The 22,474-nt window shown below is 40.6% G+C and overlaps 1 pseudogene; it reads left to right on the top strand.

Annotated features, from left to right (window-relative positions):
* Positions 1–22,006: 22,006 nt before the first annotated feature.
* On the top strand, positions 22,007–22,124 carry LOC126185542 (5S ribosomal RNA; annotated as a pseudogene).
* The last annotated feature ends 350 nt before the right edge of the window (positions 22,125–22,474 follow it).

The raw sequence follows: 22,474 nt of genomic DNA, 5'->3' as shown, positions 1-22,474 counted from the left end.
CACTTGAGTTTATCTATCATCTCCGTAACGCTTTCGCGATTACTAAATGATCCTGTAACGAAGCGCGCTGCTCTCCGTTGGATCTTCTCTATATCTTCTATCAACCCTATCTGGTACGGATCCCACACTGCTGAGCAGTATTCAAGCAGTGGGCGAACAAGCGTACTGTAACCTACTTCTTTTGTTTTCGGATTGCATTTCCTTAGGATTCTTCCAATGAATCTCAGTCTGGCATCTGCTCTACCGACGATCAACATTATATGATCATTCCATTTTAAATCACTCCTAATGCCTACTCCCAGATAATTTATGGTATTAACTGCTTCCAGTTGCTGACCTGCTATTTTGTAGCTAAATGATAAAGGATCTATCCTTCTGTGTATTCTCAGCACATTACACTTGTCTACATTGAGATTCAATTGCCATTCCCTGCACCATGCGTCAATTCGCTGCAGATCCTCCTACATTTCAGTACAATTTTCCATTGTTACAACCTCTCGATACACCACAGCATCATCTGCAAAAAGCCTCAGTGAACTTCCGATGTCATCCACCAGGTCATTTATGTATATTTTGAATAGCAACGGTCCTATGACACTCCCCTGCGGCACACCTGAAATCACTCTTACTTCGGAAGACTTCTCTCCATTGAGAATGACATGCTGCGACCTGTTATCTAGGAACTCCTCAATCCAATCACACAATTGGTCTGATAGTCCAATTGTCTGTGGGGAACTGTATCGAACACCTTGCATCTACCTGTGAACACGTGTCTATGGCCCTTTGAGTCTCGTGGACGAATAGCGCGAGCTGGGTTTCACATGACCGTCTTTTTCGAAACCCATGCTGATTCCTACAGAGTAGAGTTCTAGTCTCCAGAAAAGTCATTATACTCGAACACAATACGTGTTCCAAAATTCTACAACTGATCGACGTTAGAGATATAGGTCTATAGTTCTGCACATCTGTTCGACGTCCCTTCTTGAAAATGGGGATGACCTGTGCCCTTTTCCAATCCTTTGGAACGCTACGATCTTCTAGAGACCTACGGTACACCGCTGCAAGAAGGGGGGCAAGTTCCTTCGCGTACTCTGTGTAAAATTGAACTGGTATCCCATCAGGTCCAGAGGCCTTTCCTCTTTTGAGCGATTTTAATTGTTTCTCTATCCCTCTGTCGTCTATTTCGATATCTACCATTTTGTCATCTGTGCGACAATCTAGAGAAGGAACTACAGTGCAATCTTCCTCTGTGAAACAACTTTGGAAAAAGACATTTAGTATTTCGACCTTTAGTCTGTCATCCTCTGTTTCAGTACCATTTTGCTCACAACAGCCTTCGTGAGGCTGACAAACACGGGACAGTGTCCTTCACTAGTGAGGGATCGGTTATGGGATAGAAGCGACTGACAGCGTGCAACCTCTGGATACGTGGTGGCACTGCAGTTACAAGTAGCAGCATTGGGCGATACGCTCGGGTGTCCCGCCTTCAAACAACTAACTCAAGCTACCAGAGCGAGACATGTTTGTATAATGTTGTAGCTCAAGAGTAATGCAACAAAATTATTTTAACTTAGACCTGTGCATGAAGTTTGCAAAGGGAAGAATCTTCATAAAAAATTCCATAATACATATGATGAACGGCAAAGATCACTGGACAAATTCTTCGAATTTATGAGGATGAGAAGAGATACATTCGACTATCTTATCAACGAATTAAAAATGGCTGTTTCTTATACGACCGCGAACTTTCAACAGCTGAGTCCATGTGGCGTCTGTGGTGTTATGGTAGCACATTAGGCTAGTAATCTGAATCGTCATGGGTCCTGGGTTTGACCATAACAACTACTTGCATTTTAACTGATTCATCTACACTCCTATAACTTGTTCTGTGTACCAAGTTTTATATACAACCTTTCCACTGCATTGCACAGTATATTTTTAAGGGCCTGGCAAAGCGCACCTGGTCTTTAAGTGTGTATGTACTTATTTCAGTATACTGGGTGTCTCAAACCATTTGGGTCCGGTGATAATTGGTCCAAAACCAATTATATTGAGATAGGGGACCAATGGTCGGAAATACATATTTAAAGTGTTATGGACATACACAACATAGCAACAAAAAGCTTATAGTAATTGTTCAAAGTGATGATGCCAGTCTCTGTGCACATATTGCAATGGTGCTTGTAGTTGTGCTACACACTCACAAAGATCCCAGATGTCTATTGTACACTAGAACAGGCAGCAGCTGATAAACAGCGTACTTCCCCCACCACCAAACAGACACAGTGTTCACAACTTAGCTCATAGTACATGTGTAATGTGACGACCGCATGCATCATACTGGTACATTAACTCGTGTCTCAGGCACACCACTATCCCTGGTGTCAGTTGTCCATACATTGGACAGTTTGTGATGTGTCCATGGTGAGATGTGTTACTGTGTACAGTACACACCTGCTACCCATATGTGAAGACAGAACATTACTCGTCATGAGAGTTGTCAGGCATGCATTTAATGTGTGGTGTGGCAGGATGTAGTGCCAGTAAAGCAACACAAATGTACAGAGAACGCTTTTCCAGCAGGTGTCATCCTAATTGGAAGGAGTTTATCTCCATAGATACCAGCTTACGAGAATGGGGTCGTTTATGCCACACTGAGCTGGCCAAGGTTCCCACCAAAGGCATGTCTGAACATCTGACTTTCAGGGGATTTTGTTGGATCATTTGCACTACCCAGCAATAAACACCTGTCAAATTGCTCATGAATTACACACTTCGAAGGATACAGTGTGCAGAGTCCTGGTGGGACAGGTATTAAACTAATATCATAATGACTGTGTGCAAGCACTGAGGCCAACGAATAATAAGCCCCACAGTCATTTTTGTCAATGGATTATCCGGCACAGTGCTGTTGTGCCAAGCTTCACACAGTTTGTATTATTCACAGATGACGCCTTATTCACTCATGGTGTTTTCAACAGCCGCAATAGCCATGTCTGGAGAGAGGGAAAGCACCAAACCACCCATATCGGTGGCCACCAGAAACGATTCTCTCGCGACGTATTTTCGGGTATTGTTCAGTATCACTTAACAGGACATTATTTTCTGCCTGCCCATTTGACTAATCCACATTACCTGATGTTCCCACGAGATGTGTTGCGAAAGTTCAGAGACTGTACCCCTCGTTGTCCGCGAAAGGATGTGGTTTCAACATAATAGTGCACGATCTGACTATGTTAATGTCTGCAAGCACCCGAACATCATGTACCCTCACCATTGGATTGAAAGGGGAGGTCCTGTCGCGTAGTCAGTGTGATTTCCAGGTCTCACACCCTGAGCTTCTACCTCTGGAGTTACATTGCAGCGATACTTAATGGTTCTACACTGCTGAGCTGCTTTTCTAAACAGTAATCCATACGAGCAAACGAATTGGGTCTTTATCCATGTTACTCATACTTTAGGTTCGTGGGATATGCACGGTTCTCTTTAAAAATAATAACTTGATGTAGTTATAGGGTTGAGCCACGCATGTCTGCTTTCATGTTCTGCAGCTAAATCCTTACAAATAGTAATCCGTAGCTGTGATGCTGCAGTCAAACAGTCTATGCCTTGGCTAGAATTGCGAGTTAACGAAATACACAGAAATACAAAAAAAATTTACATGAGTAGTTCAAAAATAAGGTTCTGGTCTAACATTTGCAATTTATGTAGAAGGCAGAGAAATATGTTGCATAATGTTTATTCAAGAAAGAACATATATATATTTTTAAAAAAATGGGAGTGGTCCTACTATATCAGTAAAATACAGACAGGAAGTACCCAAATCAAATGCGGCAAAGTTACGTTGAGAGCGTTAACATGATGGTAGCAAAATCCCCGTACTAAATAGTAATCAAAGATATGCAGGAAGTAAGTCCATTTTATAAACACAATACAGGAAATATTCACCAGCTGAACACACTTACGAGTTCAACTTGATGATTTACAAATTATTACATGCGATACAAAGGTAGTAGCTGATGCTCTGCCTTTCCTCAGTTCCAGAATAAAAGTGGGAAAGTTAGACTCCTACACCTGAGCACGATCAGACCTTTCGAACTAAAAATCCCTTCAGAAGGGAATTTATGGTAGCAGCCATTCACCGCCCAGAATCAATCACCTACATGATCGAATATCACTCGTTACCACAGGCAGGTCTTCCTCCTTCCAGAACGAGCATCCTAGTGTCCAGAATCACGCCCTTAAGCTCTTCACTCGAAAAGTCTCTGTCTTTACTTGACTCCCGTAAGTGTTCTGTTCCTTTCTTCTTTTCCATTGGGTGGAGGCCGTATCCTCCCCTAAAATAAATTGTCCTTACGTTCTAGAAACATGTGGTTCAACTTGACCACTTCCCAACCAAACAAAAATGTTGCAACAATATTTAAATAAAGGAATGTTACAAACATTCAGTCGCACCCAGATCATTCACACCAAGTGTAAATAAAGTTTTGTCCATAAATAACCAAGCTAGTATTCTTGCTCAAGTGCGCTCATGATGAATAACAACACATTGTCAAATATTGTTTAAATAATTATTTAGGCCTGCTCGTCATATGCATTATTTGTCAGTCTTAAAAATATGATGTCAACTAACACATGTGACTGATCATTTCTTAAATTACTATTATTTTATTATAAGTTGTAGCTAATATTTAAATAAGGTTACTGGAAAAAATAGTAAACCTTTCATTAAATAAATACACAAGTATGACAAAATGTGAGGTATTCATGCTGTATTCATTTTTTGTGCAGTTGTGGGGGATATGATGTTCTGAAAGATTTTCATAGTGGAAAAATATAAAAAGAGGTACAGTGGGAAACGTTTATCTGCTGTGAAATATTAACTTCTGTTTTAAAGATTTTGAAATATTGATGGTGATGAGACAGCAACCAGTCACAAATTTAAGATTCTTTATTCAAATAGTGTATGCTGCACATTTTTAATTTCAACCCTCTTTCAACATTGCCCCCTCAATGGGTCAGTTTCAATGTCCCTTCCTTCTTCCCCCATGTTTATGTGGTAGACATTACAACATCAGACCAACTCTCAATCTCATTATCACCATCAAACAATTGATTAAACACTTCCTTTGCCCCTGTTTTGTCTTTCCTTCCTTAAAGACCTCTTGCTACTTTATACATCTCCTGTGCTCACTAGTGAGCAAGTAATGACTTCAGTATTTCTCCATATTATCTCCAATCACTTACAGATTAGTAACTCTCTTTCGTCGATAGGCTTTAAATCACCCTCATCCTTCATTTCATCATTCCGATTAGCATTAAATATACTGTTCCTTTCCTCTGAAGTAACGCTATCAATAGTTGCAATATTCTAACAATTAAGAACACAACTTAAAACTTCGACTCTCTTAACCAAATCCCCACTCATTACCGCCAAAACACTATAATCTATCACAGTTAACTCCATTAATATCCGCTGATAACTCACATGCTTCACTTCTTAAAACATACATTGCATCTGTCAATACATAATAGAATTCACCATCAATAACTCCATCACTCTTTGCCTATACACAATATAAATTAGGTGTTTGGACAACATGGTCATGGAGTAACAACGATTAGTATAAATTAACATCGTATTACGAAAACAATCTTAATCGCGTTTTTTTTATTTTTTTATTTAGTGCCGCCCGGTTTCAGCCCATCGCAAGGGCCATCTTCAGAACGAACATACTGTAAAATTGCAATATATGTCTTAGACAAGATTAATGATAACTATCTTAAAAGCGTGGATTACGTAAATATTCTTTACCCACTTTTCGACTGCTGGTGGCGTCACATCTACCAAGGTGTGGTAGGAGACTGCAAGGAATTTACTTTTTTTTTTCCTTTATTGAGTTTCGATTCCCCCTAAAGGGGGCAGGCTGGCAGCAGCGTATTACGCCGCTCTTCAGCCTACAGAATTTGTTTTAAAAAGATGAAGATAATAAAAAAATAATAACAGTTGGCGATAAAATCGGTGACTTAAAGGTAAAATGGCAGAAAATTCTGGAGCTTAAAACATAAAACACAGGGTTGATGATGCTAATAAAATACACAGGAAGCAGAAAAATAATAGAGAGACAATTAAAAACACGGCGACAGTCTGGGTTCTGTTCGCAAGAGATATAAAAAGCATAGCCAGCGACAGCATGATTTCTGTTCGCAACACTGTGGAAAGACGCACAACACTGAACACTCACTTAAAAACTGTACTAAAAAGTTGGCACAAATATGACATACCACACCCGAGAGCAGGTGGGGGGAAACTGGTCAGATGACGGGAAAAAAGGGGGGGAAGGAGAGGAAAAGTGAAGGGGGAGGGGGGAAAGAAGCCAATGGAAGATGAGGATCCATAAGAGGTGGGGGGGTACCGAGCAGACGTGCCAGGGAGTGGGGAAGGCAGAGGAGGGGAGTACAAAAGGACTCGGTGGATGGGGGGGGGGAGAAAGGAGATAGGGAGAGGGTAGGCGGGGAGAAAAGGAATTTACCATATGTCTGGGTTTATATAGCAAGCTATGACCACGTGAGCATAAGCAACGCCTCTAGCGGTGACCAATGGTAGAGGTCTAGGCTTAAAAATTGAAGTATATATGCAATTTGTGTTAAAATTACAGTGTAAAAAACCATGTTCATTTTAAAGAACACTGTTAGATAAATAAACATAAAAAGTATGAGAAAAAACTTTTCAACGTCAAACTTATGAAAGAACGTTAGTAAGTTAACTTATCTTCATTCATGATGTATTATGGGAGAAGGATAACAATTTCCTGTCTGTATTCTATTTACTTTTTGCTTATTTATATCCTGTTTCTATTATTTAATAACGTAACAAGTTTAAGTGTGCCTATCTGTAATCCTATATACAGAGCCCTCTAGTCCAGGTACTATGGACGCCGTTACCATGGTAGCGGCCCAACATGGCTGTCCTCTCTGCTACGATGTTATCTGTTGCCTAGTCCAGGCCCTATGGACGCTGTTGTTATGGCAGCGGCGCACTTTGGCTGCCCTCTTTGCCACGCTGCTGTCCGTCGTTTAGGCAACGACAGGATCGATACATACTTTGGAGGGAATCCATCGTCATAGTGCAAAGGATATTGCCAGCCTACACTGTGTATATACGCATCCGCCAAAAATACTAACATTTTGCCTTAATATTTAGTATGATTGTATAAACGATATTTAGGGAGTGACGTGTATTGATTTTTATTTTAATGGATGTCGGTTGTCGTATTGCTGTCAGCTGCATAAAAAAAATTTTTCTGAGTTGTTGTGTTATTGTCAAACTGTACATTATGCTGAGAGAAATCCAAGCTATGTCCATTACTGGGTTATGGTATGGATATCATCATTAAAGCATCGTCGCGCTACATGTCACATATGATTATCATAAAACTATGTAAAACTTTAAAGTAAATGTATTAAGGTCATAATTAGATGTCATGTAACTAGAAAACTTATGGACGTCAGTTACAAAGGAATACATAATGGCAATTGTCGTATATATAGGCTGCTTTTTTTAATATATTAAAATCAGATTTACAAGAAAGGAAAAGTATCATCCTTACATGCAAATAATACTTTCGAAAAGCCCAAAAAATGTTCCATCGTAAAACTCCACTTGCTCATTCAGTAGAATGTTGGTTCCTGTTTATGATGTATGAAGATCTCCAAATTTTCTAAAATATCCGTCATCGGCCCTTTTTGGACTACATGTAGTATCTTTAAATCTTCATCAATATTTATTTCAGCGTGTTTGTCTGTATCTAGGTGCTGTCCAAAAACTGGTTTACTGCGTGATAATCCTAAAGTATGTTCTTTAAACCTTGTCTTGAAGTTTCTGCCGGTCTGCCCGATATAAAGTTTCTTGCAGTCCTTATATGTCAATTTGTAGATTCCCGATTTGGTCAGTATCCTACTTTTGGAATCTTCTATACTATGTCTTAAACTATTGCCGAGAATGTTGGAGGAGAAGACTATTGTGATGTCTGAGTTTCTAAAGAGTCTATTCACTTTATCAGATATGTTACCCGTATCCATTAGTTATCGCTATTTGCTTCAATATATTAATTTCTTTCTGTCTTTGATCTGGTGCTAGCGGTATCCTGTTCAGTCTATTTCAACATCTACATGTACGAGATTACTCTGCTATTCACAATAAAGTGCCTATCAGAGGGTTGTATGAACCACCTCCAAGCTGTCTCTCTACCGTTCCACTCTCGAACGGCACGCGGGAAAAACGTGCAATTAAATTTTTCTGTGCGAGCCCTGATTTCTCTTATTTTATCGTGGTGACGTTTCTCCCTATGTAGGTGGGTGGCGACAGAATGTTTTCGCAATCGGAGGAGAAAACTGGTGATTGAAATTTCATGAGAAGATCCTGTCGCAACGAAAAACGCCTTTGTTTTAATGATTGCCAGTCCAATTCACGTATTATGTCTGTGACACTATCTCCCCTATTTCGCGATAATACAAAACGAGCTGCCCTTCTTTGTACTTTTTCGATGTAATCCGTCAGTCCCACCTGATGAGGACCCCACACCGCACAGCGATACTCCAGAATAGGGCGGATAAGTGTGGTGTAAGCAGTCTCTTTAGTAGACCTTTTGCACCTTCTAAGTGTTCTGCAAATGAATCGCAGTCTTTGGTTTCCTCTACCCACAATATTATCTATGTGATCATTCTAATTTAGGTTATTTGTGAAACTTCCTGGCAGATTAAAACTGTGTGCCAGACCGAGACTCGAACTCGGGACCTTTGCCTTTCGCGGGCAAGTGCTCTACCAACTTTTTTTTTTTTAATCTGATTTTGTTCGCTGTTGTTCGTGGCATCTGCTCGGGGCGGACGTCGTAGGACGTCCAGTGAAGTTCGTTGTTGATCGATTAACTCAGTTTTTTTTGTTACAGAGGGCACTTAACCCTCTGACCGAACACGCTGAGCTACCCAAGCACGCAACTTTACAGAAGCTCTCCTACGAACCCTGCAGAACTAGCACTCCTGAAAGAAAGGATGCTGCAGAGACATGGCTTAGCCACAGCCTGGGGGATTTTTCCAGAATGAGATTTTCACTCTGCAGCGGAGTGTGCGCTGATATGAAACATTCTGGCAGATTGAAACTGCGTGCCGGACCGAGACTCGAACTCGGGACCTTTGCCTTTCGCGGGATAGTTCTGCAGGGTTCGCAGGAGAGCTTCTGTAAAGTTTGGAAGGTAGGAGACGAGATACTGGCAGAAGTAAATCTGTGAGGACGAGGCCTGAGTCGTGCTTGGGTAGCTCAGTTGGTAGAGCACTTGCCCGCGAAAGGCAAAGGTCCCGAGTTCGAGTCTCGGTCCGGCACACAGTTTTAATCTGCCAGGAAGTTTCATATCAGCGCACACTCCGCTGCAGAGTGAAAATCTCATTCTAGGTTATTTGTAATTGTAATTCCTAAGTATTTAGTTGAGTTTACAGCCTTCAGATTTGTGTGACTTTTCGCGTAATCGAAGTTTAGCTGATTTCTTTTAGTGAACAACTTAACACTTTTCTTTATTCAGGGCCAACTACCACTTTTCGCACCATACAGATATCTTATCTAAATCATTTTTCAAGTCGTTTTGATCATCTGATGACTTTACAAGATGGTAAATGACAGCATCATCTGCAAACAATCTAAGACGGCTACTCAGATTGTCTCTTATGTCGTTAATATAGATCAGGAACAACAGAGGGCCTATAACACTTCCTTGGGGAACGCCCGATATTACTTCTGTTTTACTCGATGACTTTCCGTCTATTTAACATGGAAAAGAAGAAAGCTCTTTTATATCTGTTTGGGTGGCATGATCCAGCATGAATAATAGCATCTGTTGTGGTAGGTTTCCTATAAATACTAAATATATGTTGTCCGTTAACATTGGAAATGGTAAGGTCCAAACTACCGCTGCTGCATAGTTCTACCTTAGAATTCACAGTACACTCGAATTGTTGCGCCGAACTCGGATCTACCTTTGACTCTGTTACATTTTCTCTACTCTCAGAGTGCTCTGATACTCTGCATTCTGGTCTACTACCTAACACATTAGTTTCACATTCAGGACACTTAGAAAATGTAACAGATCTACTAAGGAGACTGCCTACACTACGCTTGTCCGTCCACTTTTAGAATACTGTTGCGCGGTGTGTGGTCCTTACCAGATAGGACTAACGGAGTACATCGAAAAAGTTCAAAGAAAGGCAGCACGTGTTGTATTATCGCGAAATATGGGAGAGAGTGTCACAGAAATGATACAGGATTTGGGATGGACATCATTAAAAGAAAGGCGTTTTTCGTTGCGACGGAATCTTCTCACGAAACTCCAATCAACAACTTTCTCCTCCGAATGCGAAAATATTTTGTTGACACCGACTTACATAGGGAGGAACTATCACCAAGATAAAATAAGGGAAATCAGAGCTCATACGGAAAGATATAGGTGTTCATTCTTCCCGCACGCTATACGAGATTGGAATAATAGAGAATTGTGAAGGTGGTTCGATGAACCCTCTGCCAGGCATTTAAATGTGATTTGCAGAGTATCAAAAAAATGGCTCAAATGGCTCTGAGCACTATGGGACTTAACATCTGAGGTCATCAGTCCCCTAGAACTTCGAACTACTTAAACCTAACTAACCTAAGGACATCACACACATCCATGCCCGAGGCAGGATTCGAACCTGCGACGTAGCGGTCGCGCGGTTCCAGACTGAAGTGGCTAGGACCGCTCGGTCACGAAGGCCGGCTGCAGAGTATCCATGTAGATGTAGATGTAGATGTAGATCCTTCCACATCCATTCATAATTCATGCTTTCATAATGAGGGTTTGGTTCTCTTCCATAAAAAGAAATAACTGCACAAATACCTCCCTCGCAGATATCTAGATTAGTCTCTTCAACCTTCGAACTGCAGCACTTAAAACATCTCCCTTTAACAATAAATCACCGACACATAATGAAATCCATCACCAGCTGACGAGGCTATTGCTATGTCATCCTCACAAATACCTTCACATACTTCTCAAAATTCTTCTCCAGCTGACGATACTGGAGTATCGCCGCTTCACAGACAGCTTCGTGTACTTCTTCCTATACAAAATCATCAACACTACTTTTATCTAAATTACTATAATTGTTGCTACAGACTAGTGCCTCATCAGAATTCGTCATACATTCTACCTCCACCAAATTCCGATCCACCTCAGCCTTTCTTCTGATCACAGAATCTTTCAAAAAACATAGATTCATTCCATCGTTCACTTGTGTTCCACAAAATAAATATTTCAGCCGCATATCCTCATCAAATTTCTTACACATTTCACAACCTCTGTTGCTACCTCTCTATGGTTGCGCTGCTTAAAATTATTCATTTTATTCTTACTTGTTATAACCTCCAACATTTGTGGTTTCTTTGCCGAATTTTTGACACCCACAGAATTTTTAAAATAAGGTGTCTTTTTCAACAGCGGTTTATTCCGCCACCTCCGGACCTCTAATTTTCCCACCTCGCATTCTAACGTAGCATTTCTTGAGGCTCCTGCCCTTCAGATCTTCGTTCCTGGTTTTGATTTCCGTTGTGGGAATTCCAATTTCCCTTTCCTCTTTGAAAATTATTATTATAGCGATAATTATTTTTGCTATTATTGTCATAATTATTGTCGATATTACTATTCTTCCCGTTATGGTAACCATTTGCCTGTCTACTGTTCCAATTACATAGTTTGAATTTTAGTGCCTGTTCTAGTTTCTCAGTAAAATCTAAAACCTTGTCAATGGAATTTGTCGGACTGTGGACAAGATCCCATTATTAAAATTCTAGTAGTCGCCTGTTGAGAGTAGTAATCTCCGTCCACACTCCCAGCAGACATTTTATGTGTGTCAACTTTAGCCAGTTCACACACACAGAAATCCCGCATCGATCTACTACTGTGTCCGAAAATTGGGCCGTTTGGGAACTCATTTCTGAAGTCGCGTTTACTTCGCTTTACTCCAGCATTTGTTCAGGAAAAAAACTCCCAAACACTTAATAAGTAGTAAATGAAGCACTCAATGAATTTGCCCATGATTGTGCATTGCGCACAAGATGCTTTTAGTAAATTTAATTTTTGCCTCTTCCGACATTCCTCTCACAAAACCATCTCTATATGCACCAATAAAATCAACTAGATGGTAGTTTTCATTGTCTGCAACATATTTTGTCGTTCCTGAATTACCCGATGGAACACCTGTCACAGTAGTAGCCTGATTTGCTGCAAAGGAATTTAATTCTGCCCTCTAGTCTTTAAACTGCTGTTTGTGCTGCACAGCTTCTTCACTTCAAAATGTGCTCTCTTCTTACGCACCTTTTTCTCACATTCTACTACTCTTCCTGATAAATTTTTAACCAAGATAGTGGTCACTTCCTCAAGCGTATTTTGCCTCAGCATACAGTTCCTAATACTTTTCCAACTTTTCTCCGAAATCTGTTTCCACTGTATCGATTCTGATGTTTACTAGGCCAACATCCTCAGAAATCATGCCCACATTTGCCCTTATACCTAATTTTGATTTAATCATCCCTTCTATGCCAGATTTAATTTTTTCCACCTCAGCTTTTACATTTTCTGCCGCACTTGACCCTACATTTTTAATCTTCGTGCCTAGTTATGTTTTCACAGGTTGTATCTCAGTTTTTACAGACCCACCTCAGTACCCAACCCCCACGTTCTAGATTACATTGCGTTCATACTAGCGTATTTTGCCTCAGAATATAATTCCTAATACCGTTACCCAGCTCTTCCTATAACTTTTCCAACTTTTCTCCGAAATCTGTTTCCACTGTATCGATTCTGATGTTTACTAGGCCAACATCCTCAGAAATCATGCCCACATTTGCCCTTATACCTAATTTTGAATTAATCATCCCTTCTATGCCAGATTTAATTTTTTTCCACCACAGCTTTTACATTTTCTGCTGCACTTGACCCTATATTTTCAGTCTTCGTGCCTAGTTCTGTTTTCACAGATTGTATCTCAGTTTTTACAGAACCTACCTCAGTCAGTACCCAACCCCCACGTTCTAGATTACATTGCGCTCATACTAGATTGCATTTCTAGCAAAATTTCCATTAATTGTGAAGATGTACTGTCTGAAAACTTGCTACCCATCTTTGATTTTGGATTATTTGTCCTATCAGTAAGTTCCCTTTTGGCACACCCACATTCAGCCATAGGACTAAATGGTCCGATGATATTATCTGAACCACTCAGACTTGGTGGTTGCTCATTCATTAAAGGCTCAATTACAGAAAATGATTGTGAAGTTTCATGCATCTTAATGCTACCAGTGCAAGTACTTAACTCATGCTGACTGCTACTGCTGTGCTGCTGCTGAAAGCGTAGATGCTGCCAGTGCTGATGCTGATGACTTGAAGTCGCCTCTGGTAGCCTGTGTTGTTGTGACTGTCGTCAGTCCCCTCTGCTGCTGACTCGAACCCAGCATGCCTCTGCATAGCCTCCTTCTTCTTTCTTGAAGTTCTGTGTCTAACTTCCCACACCTAACTCTTCCTGCCAATCCTCAGACTCGCAACTGCTGCAATTCGTATGCTCAGAGCCTTCATGAAAACTGCCTATCATGTAGTAGTCTGCATCATACAATATTGTATAGTTACAGTTGTAATTCTAAATGGATTAGATTCATATCCCAGACGAGATAATGCCAACTGCGATGGTACCTAACGGTTTTCTTCTAGTGTAGGTGCTCCTCCAAACAGCATCCCACACAAGTAATCTAGTTGGGTATTTACCTGTGTTACTCATGTAGTAGGGCAAAGTTGGTTCTGGGACAATTTGTTTGTATGGATTGCATACATTCATCAGCAAACTTGATTGATTTATGACTCCCTGGGGATTGTCAGTCCAGAAAAACCCTTACTTCTCTCCATGCCCTTAACCTGTTATTATACTAATTCATGTACAATCCCCTGGATGTAATCACTCCTTCTCAGAAACCCCAGCCTTCCCCTGCCCCCTCCCTTTACCTATTGTTATGCTAATTGATTTATGACTTCCTGGGGTAATTCATCCTTCTGAGATACCACACATCACATTCCCCTCTCCCTCCTCTTTCCCCCCTCTGCGAAATCCTCAACTCCTCTCCCCTCCCCTCGCTAATATCAAATTACTTGACTAATTAAATCGACAAATTAATCAAATGCTGTCCCTCTAGGAAATCCCTTAGCCTTCCTCTCCTCTCGCCCATTTTCCCCCTCCCCTCCTCCACCTGTGAATTGGCCGAGAAAAGACTCTATCTGTGCTGGAGAAGAAGGATCTCACGACATGAAATTCAAATCAGTGTCAATAAAATTTTGATTTATATTCTTTATTTAAACCTTTGCAAATTTTTATAATGTGCCATTTGTTGTATCTTTTATATTATGGTTTGTAACCCTTTTTATCCTGTTGTAGGCCTTAAAGGACTGTAAATGCAATAAATGATGATGATGATGATGATGATGGCTCTTTATTTAAACAGTTTGTGGGAGACAGGACTCCCCCACTTGAGTAGAGCTTCATCTGCCCCAACCTCCAGTGATGTAATACCTGTAAGCACTGAGGAATGGAATGAAGTGTGGTATATTAGCCACCATTTGAGGTCACCCATGCACCTGTCTGTCATTCTGGCACAAAGCACAAACTTCTGTATGCCACGGATGTCGGCAGGAGGTGGCATCACCAGATGTTGGTTGGAACACTGAGCTCCGATAGCTCCTTCTGCTGTGGCACCTGTTGGGTGCATCACAGCCTGCTGCAAGTAAGTTATTGTTGGAGGCCTCACAGCTAGCCTCCACATTGGCCGTGGCTGGTCTGACTCGATGCATGTGCATCACCCCCTCTCAAGTGACTGCCTCCTGTCGAACAAAGGCAGTGGCAACATTCCTTTCTGGAATTTGGTACCCTCGAAAACCATCTCCACTCTCCCTCAAGTGGCTACTTCTTGTTTGTACATGAGCAAGCATGTCGAAAGATGCAGACAGAGGTTTTCATCCCTCCTCAGAATACAGCATTCCTATTGGCTAATGATGAAGCCTACCCCCTCCACTCTCGCCCTCATTCTGCTGTTGCATTACTTTGATTGTCAGTTTGCCTGCGTCATTGTTAACTTTCTTACAAGATGAAACTTTTTCAAGCAGCACCAGTGGCAGTGCCACATGCCCGAGGCACAGAGCATTACCAGCTAAGCACACATTTAATTCCTTGGCACAAGATCAGATTTCATAGTGCATACTTTCGTAAAAAAGATTTGCAGTGTCAAATCACAGTGTATTCAGATTTCAAAGTATATATTCATTATAAAAGTTTCGTAGTATCAATTCACTGTGTTCAGATCTGGAAGTATATCTACTGTTAGACATATTCTTTTCAAAAAATTTCATTGTTTACATAATATGTTGCTTATTCTTTGTGGTTGTAGATGATTTCAAGTAACAGGAACAGGGTGGGACAGAGCTTGTGATGCCATCCACATCACAGCTATTGGGTAAGTAGATATTTGTTCATCAAATTTTTTCCTTAGTTTTGTGTGTGTAAGGGTTTTGTTTCATTAGTCAATACATTGCTGTTTTAGGTGATTTTGGAAGCCTTGATCGATTGATACATGGTGGTTTGGGGGAGGAGATGCCTGAGTGGGTGGAGGAGATTGAGAGGAAGCTGCTTCTCTGTGAGGAGATGCTGGTTGGCCTGACAGATATGTCACAGAGACAAAGTGATATACAGAATTCATACATGTACTGATTCTGCTTACAATTAACCAGTATTCTTTCTTACCTTGCAGCAGCAGGTGATGTCCAGAACGTTGTACTTATTTGCCACTATTTTTCTTCCAGTACTTACACCTGTGGGACAATAGCAATCCCCACAGTGCACTGTAGTGTGGGTACTGAGGACAGTGAAGGAAACACCAACAAGATGTGGTCCTATGTGGCATGCTCCACTGTGTAAGATGGACCCCATTGTTGAATGGGAAGCCACTTCAGAGCAAGCAGCCACAGCAGTTGCCACCCCACCCCTGGCCTCACACCAGCTCCTCTCTGTATCCAAGATCAGCCACAGCCAGGCTGCTCACACTGGGGCAATGCATGTTCTCCTCCTCCCCTACTTTCATTCCCAAACCACAATGTATGCAGAACCTCCCTGCTCCACACAGCAAGCAGAAGCATCGTCATCAACTAGTTGTACTTATAGTATTAACAGTAGTAATCTTTTGGCTAGTGGCAGTTATCACTCCCATCTTTTCCATGAAGGACATCAGATCAGTAACCACAGTTAGAGTACTCGATGATTGTGGACGCCTTTGAGGAGCCAACCGTGTTCACTACATCAAGGGCAGGAGGGTACTGTGACCCTGTAGGATCTCTGAAAGTATGCCTTCCTGTTCTGGAAAGGGAGCTCCTCAAGGTTGTTATAGATCTACAGTATCCCACCACTAAATTCAGTGCTGTGTTGTGCAATGAGCTGTCGCACCACTACAAACAGGCCTCTGTCATTTGGTCCACACTGAGTTCTACGCTGGACTGGTTTTCAAAGATGGAAGTTAGTGCGTCAGCTAAAGAACTCAGCCAAATACTACACCTTGATATCAGATGCATGTCTGTGATCCAGTATATGGAGGAGCCAGCTATATGAAGCTTCCTAATGATATAGCTGACAAGAAAACATTGGAGAACCAATAATTTATGAACCAAATTGTCCAATACATATTGTAATTCCTGAAAGTATTCAGAATTTAGTAATTACTGTAAAAGATGAAAATTACAGTTTAATTTTCTTCAATGGTTCAACTGTTACAGTTATTTTAAAAATGATTTAATAACATTCTTTCTTAATAAATCATGAACAAAATGGTGAGTTATCAGTTTTACTCTCTCCCAGTTAATGGGAAAACGAAGAATAATTTAAATATTCCAAACAAAGAAACAGAAATTCATATTAATGTTGGTGATGGATGGGTTCATCCAAATCACACACAATTATATTTGATATTTGATGTTGTTCATGCAGAGGGAACAGATTTTTTAGCATATGATGGTAAATCAAATCTTAAACTAATTGATTATTATGTAATAAAACTGTACGGTGTTATTACAATCAAAAGAGGGAACAATAATCTGTCTAGAATATAATATCTATTTATTTCTTCATCATTTGTTGTTTGACTAAATTCGTCTTTATCAAATGAATTAACTATGGAAGATCATATTCTTCACAACAGTAAAATTGAAAACAAGCAAAATGAAGTACTTTATCTGTTAGAATTATTGCGTAAATTTTTTTAAAGATGTTCAAGAAATAATTTGAGAACTAGATTTAACACTAATTTTCACTTGGAGTTCAAGTTCTGACGATTCTATTCTTAGATGGACAAGTAATAATGATAATAGTACACTTCCAAAAGAAGGTAAAAGTGTCGTAAAAAGTATGGAAATACATGTTCCAGTTGTTAAATTTGAATTAGAATATTCACTTGAATTAGGACAAGAAAGAATGCAAAAATTCCAATTTTTTTCTTTCAACCACAAACTGTAGTGTTTGCAGAACTGAATGGAAAAAGAAATTTTGAACTAGACATTACTAATTTTTACAATTATGCAGAATTCTATATGCCTCACTTTAAACGAAAAAAATAATCAGTTAATTGATTCTTCTCAGTTGGATCATATTAAATTACAGAATATCTATATAAAGAATGGAATAAACGAAATTTTTCCTCAAGAATTATGGAATTTAATGTCAAATAACTTTTGAAAATCTTTTAGAGATTTTAAAAGAATAACACAGTTAAATAATGATGACAATGTAAGACCATTCAATTTTATTCAACATTACCCTACCTACGTCATAATATGACTAGAATAAATATTTTTACCACACAAAAAAACAATGAAATTATGTGCCACTTTTAATGAAAAGTACCAAATGATACAACTGCATGTGTAATTTTCTATGGTGAAGAGAATTTGACTTATGATTCACAATATAGAATTTTAACTGAAAATTTTTAAGCTGGAAAATTTAAATTTAAAAAAATTTAAAACCTAAATGTTTTGTACACAAATAAAAGCAAACAAAATGAACATGAACGATAGCATTGAAAATCAAATAAGTGAACTTAACAGTTACAGTAATCATTATGCAGAAGTGTACACTAAATTACTTGAACTGAAAAAAATAAATCTTACAGTATTTCAAAAGTTGAAATTCTGAAAATTAAGTATGGTAAAAAGTTTTATTACTTTTAGATGATAAATTAAAAATTACTCTCCCAGACCATTACACTAAATTCTTTTCAGGAGATGAAGATAAATTCAAGAATATTATTAGATTAAATTTTATATATCGAGGTGAAACACAAAATAAAGACTGTTCAGTTTATGTTATCGAACCTGAATGATTTATTAATTTTTTCTATTTTTTAAAATTTCAGCCAAATAAATTTACTTTGTTGAATATTACATTTTAACTGAATAATTTTAATTTTTTTAATTAAATGATCATTTTGCGCATGGGTATAGATAAATTTTTTAAATGGGGGATACAGTAAAACTAAAATCGTATTTTCATATCGAGGATTTTTTCTAAAAATATGTGCTCTTTGGTCCAGAACTCTCATGCATATACTACTGACATCTTTATCCCCCATTCCATGCCATATGTACCGTGGTGGGTTCTATTGCTTATGTTTCACCAGATCACTACTGGTGACCGACACATGTACCCCTGTGTCCAATAATACCAACTCTGCATAGAATTTCGTAGCATCCAATCTCACTGGGAATTACTGTAGGTGGATCCAGGGTTCCCACTGACGTTTAACACCTTTTTCTTCCCCCGTCCTCTGTTTCTATGACTGTTACATGCTCTTATTTTATTCACATCACCCTGAGGCTGGCAACACTGCCTGCTTACGTACGCTGTTCGTCCACACCTGAAAATCTGTATACTAGCAGCAACCACTATCCATTTACCCCGCATTCCAGTCGACAGATCGATTTCCTCACATTTTATAGCTAACCACACTACTGTGTGGAAATCCGTCAGGCCCTCTGTCTTTACACCTCTTGAAATTTTCACATGGAACCCTCTTAAAAAGCATCAAGCACCCTCTACTCATATTCTTGCAAAATAATTTGATTGACTACAGCATCCTATCCTAATTCATAGGTACATCCATTAATTTTCCTCATTCTATCGGCAAATTGTTTTTCAGTTTCCGTATTTTTCTTAGTTATTACCCCTTATTGTGCTCTATAGTGTCTGACTCAATTTCATTGTATATACCTCTGAAATTACCTGCCTTTAAATTTTTTGAATTTTGTGTCTCACTTAAGAGATTTTTTATATCATACATAAGTTTTAGCTTTCCCTGTAAGTCTCAGTTTTGCAACACTCAATAATTCCTTATCAGATCAACCTTCCATCCCAGCCAGATTTCCAAGGTCTCCCACAAAGATCTATAGATCCCCGGTTGCCTTACCGGATAAAGGAGCAGTTTAACTTGCAACTGACAAATCTACACTCCGTTGTGACGATTCCGATTCTACCAACCAATGCTGTCCTGTATTATCCACTGTTTATTGTGCTACCTTTTCTAACCATATGCCTACAGCTTCCAGCTCTGGCTAGTGGCCGATACAGAAAAACCTCAAGGAGGAGGGCGCTAAAGATATCCTGAGCTACCTTTACTTTTACCATAATAAAAAAAAAATCAAGTCAGATGCAAAGTTTAAGAAAGTTTTATTTAAACTGATTATACACATTTACAAGACAACGCCATCTTATGATATAAAAAATTACAATTGTGATTCTCCTCCTTAAATGATGATTTCTACCCGCCTATTCTTCCTGGAAAAATTGATTAAATACGTTGTCAATAGGACAATCAATGTCAGGGTGAGTGTTCAACAGAGGTAAGCCATCAAGTCGATCCTTCTTCATTGTCGACCTCAGTCATGTCTTTGCACGCCGCAATGTTGAAAAACTTCTTTCTACTGTAGCAATAGATGCAGGTAGACAAGCAAATATTTTGTACAGTGCGTGCAAAGTAGGCTAGTCAGATCTAGGACAAACAGACAACATTTGCATAACAGAATCACGATAATTAAGGGCGTTTATGCTCTTTGCTTGTACTGAAGATTCTCTCCCATTAGTCTCTTTTTAATCATAAAGTGTGATTCTTCTTCGAAGACTGGTAGTTCGGTTAAGCACTGATTCAATTTATGTGCCAGATCATTACCATCATGTTTCAGTAGTTGTGAGAGAAAAAGTATGTTGAATTTTAAATGATAAATATCTTTGTCAGAAAAACATTCTTTCATGTCAGTCGTAAGATGGTCCAGTGTTGGAATAAAAACAGTTCTTTTCCAATCTGTCATAGCTACATAGGAATGCATAACTACTCTACAGCTCGATTCAGTCGAGTCGACTGACTAAAGAAACGAACGAATAGCGTGCGGGGTGACTGGCGAGGGCGGTGTGGGTGGCAATGTGGGCGGCCCCGCAGTGGACGCGGGGGGGGGGGGGGAGAGGGGGTGGCGCCCCGTGTACCCCCAGTGTGTATCCGCCACTTGCTCTGGCATATCTTGCATCTCAGGTTCTGTCGAAACTTTGTCCTTGACAACACTCATGTAGAGAACTAACATTCACAAGACAAGAAAACAAAATACATTAACTTAACTGTTACATGTAATCCTGAGCCTTCTCGACCCCCTGTATTGCGTAGCCGTATGCCCCCAACGATTACATGTGCCACATTTTACTGAAAGTACCACATTTTACTGAAACTGATTCCGTACAAGGTGCTGAGTGGTCCTCATGTCACAGTGCGCACATCTAACAGGCACTAACCAGTTGTGACTTCCATTACCTCCAAAACAAGGTAGATCCATTGGTTCTCTATTAACAACAAAATCCACTTGATAAAATGCACGACTGTCAAACCTTTTCTCCATGACTAATATATAATCAAAATTTTTGGACTCACCATACCACAGGCTGTAGGTTCATACATTGCTTTAAGAAGGTAATGTCAATGTTAGGTCTTGCCCACTCGTCTCGTATAGGGTGCCTAAGGGATGCTGTGTCCTCCGAATGCTATACAACAATTCAAGCAAATAAAATTAGTAGTTTTATCTCTATAAAGCAGATTCACAATGTTTAACTATAATGTACAAAGGTGTCACAAGCGTTGGGCGACATGCAACATAAATGCGAGTCCTGGCTATACACAATGTTCAAACAAGCAATGGATATGGATCACTACAATCTGATATCGTAGCACTCTCTGCTAGAATGGCAGCAGCGGCGCTTATATTCACTTCTCGCAGGCGTCGCTCCTGTCGTGGCGCGGCCCTAATCGCAACCTTCCGGTCGTACCCCGCCATCCAGCCTGCGCTCTGGCGAAAACGTCCCCCAGAAAACGACCAGAAGGGTACGCGTCCACCTTCCGGTGCCGTGAACCGGGTAAAGAAGGTGGCGACTGCTGCGGGTGGGTGGGTCCAGTTGCAGCGGTAGGACGCGAGGAGGCGAAGGCTCCGTCTCCATGGGGTCGTCCTGCTGTGTCGTGATGACACCCTCTGGCGGCTGTTGTGGCCGTGCTGTCTGCTGGACCCGTGAATCTGGGGGAAGAGAGATTGAAAGATCGTCGTGGACATGGCAGAGGCAAAGTTGAATTTGATGGTGGCGCTGCAAGCCATGTGGACCTGAAAGAAGATACACGCAATCGCCAAGTCGACGGACGATCTCGCCTCGCACCCACCGTCTGCTGCCGCTAAAAACCCTGTAAAAGACAAAGTCATGCAGCGTGAAGCGATACTTGCGGCCTTCCTTTGGCTCTGGATGCTGAGGAGGGTGGAGCAGGTGGAGCAGTGTCCGATGGCGGCGACCGTTTAGAAATTCCGCCGGCGATGGGTCATCTCGTGGCAACGGCCTTGCCGCAGTGATTACACCGGTTCCCGTGAGATCACCGAAGTTAAGCGCTGTCGGGCGTGGTCGGCACTTGGATGGGTGACCATCCGGGCCGCCATGCGCTGTTGCCATTTTTCGGGGTGCACTCAGCCTCGTGATGCCAATTGAGAAGCTACTCGACCGACTAGTAGCGGCTTCGGTCAAGAATGCCATCATAACGACCGGGAGAGCGGTGTGCTGACCCCACGCCCCTCCTACCTGCATCCTCCACTCAGGATGACCGGCGGTCGGATGGTCCCGGTAGGCCACTCGTGGCCTAAAGACGGAGTGCATGGGCCATCTCGTGGGTGCAGACGATATGAGGCTTGATCGCTGCTTGAAGGTTCTGACAGAATGTTCCGCTTTGCCGTTTGACTGTGGAAGAAACGGTGCACTAGTTAGATGCTGTATGCCATTACGTCCACAGAATGTTGCAAATTCA

This window comes from Schistocerca cancellata, chromosome 4 (assembly GCF_023864275.1).
Source record: "Schistocerca cancellata isolate TAMUIC-IGC-003103 chromosome 4, iqSchCanc2.1, whole genome shotgun sequence".
NCBI classification, from domain to species: Eukaryota; Metazoa; Arthropoda; class Insecta; order Orthoptera; family Acrididae; genus Schistocerca; species Schistocerca cancellata.
Note: the sequence above shows the minus strand (reverse complement) of the source record. Positions and strands in the feature narration are given on the sequence as shown.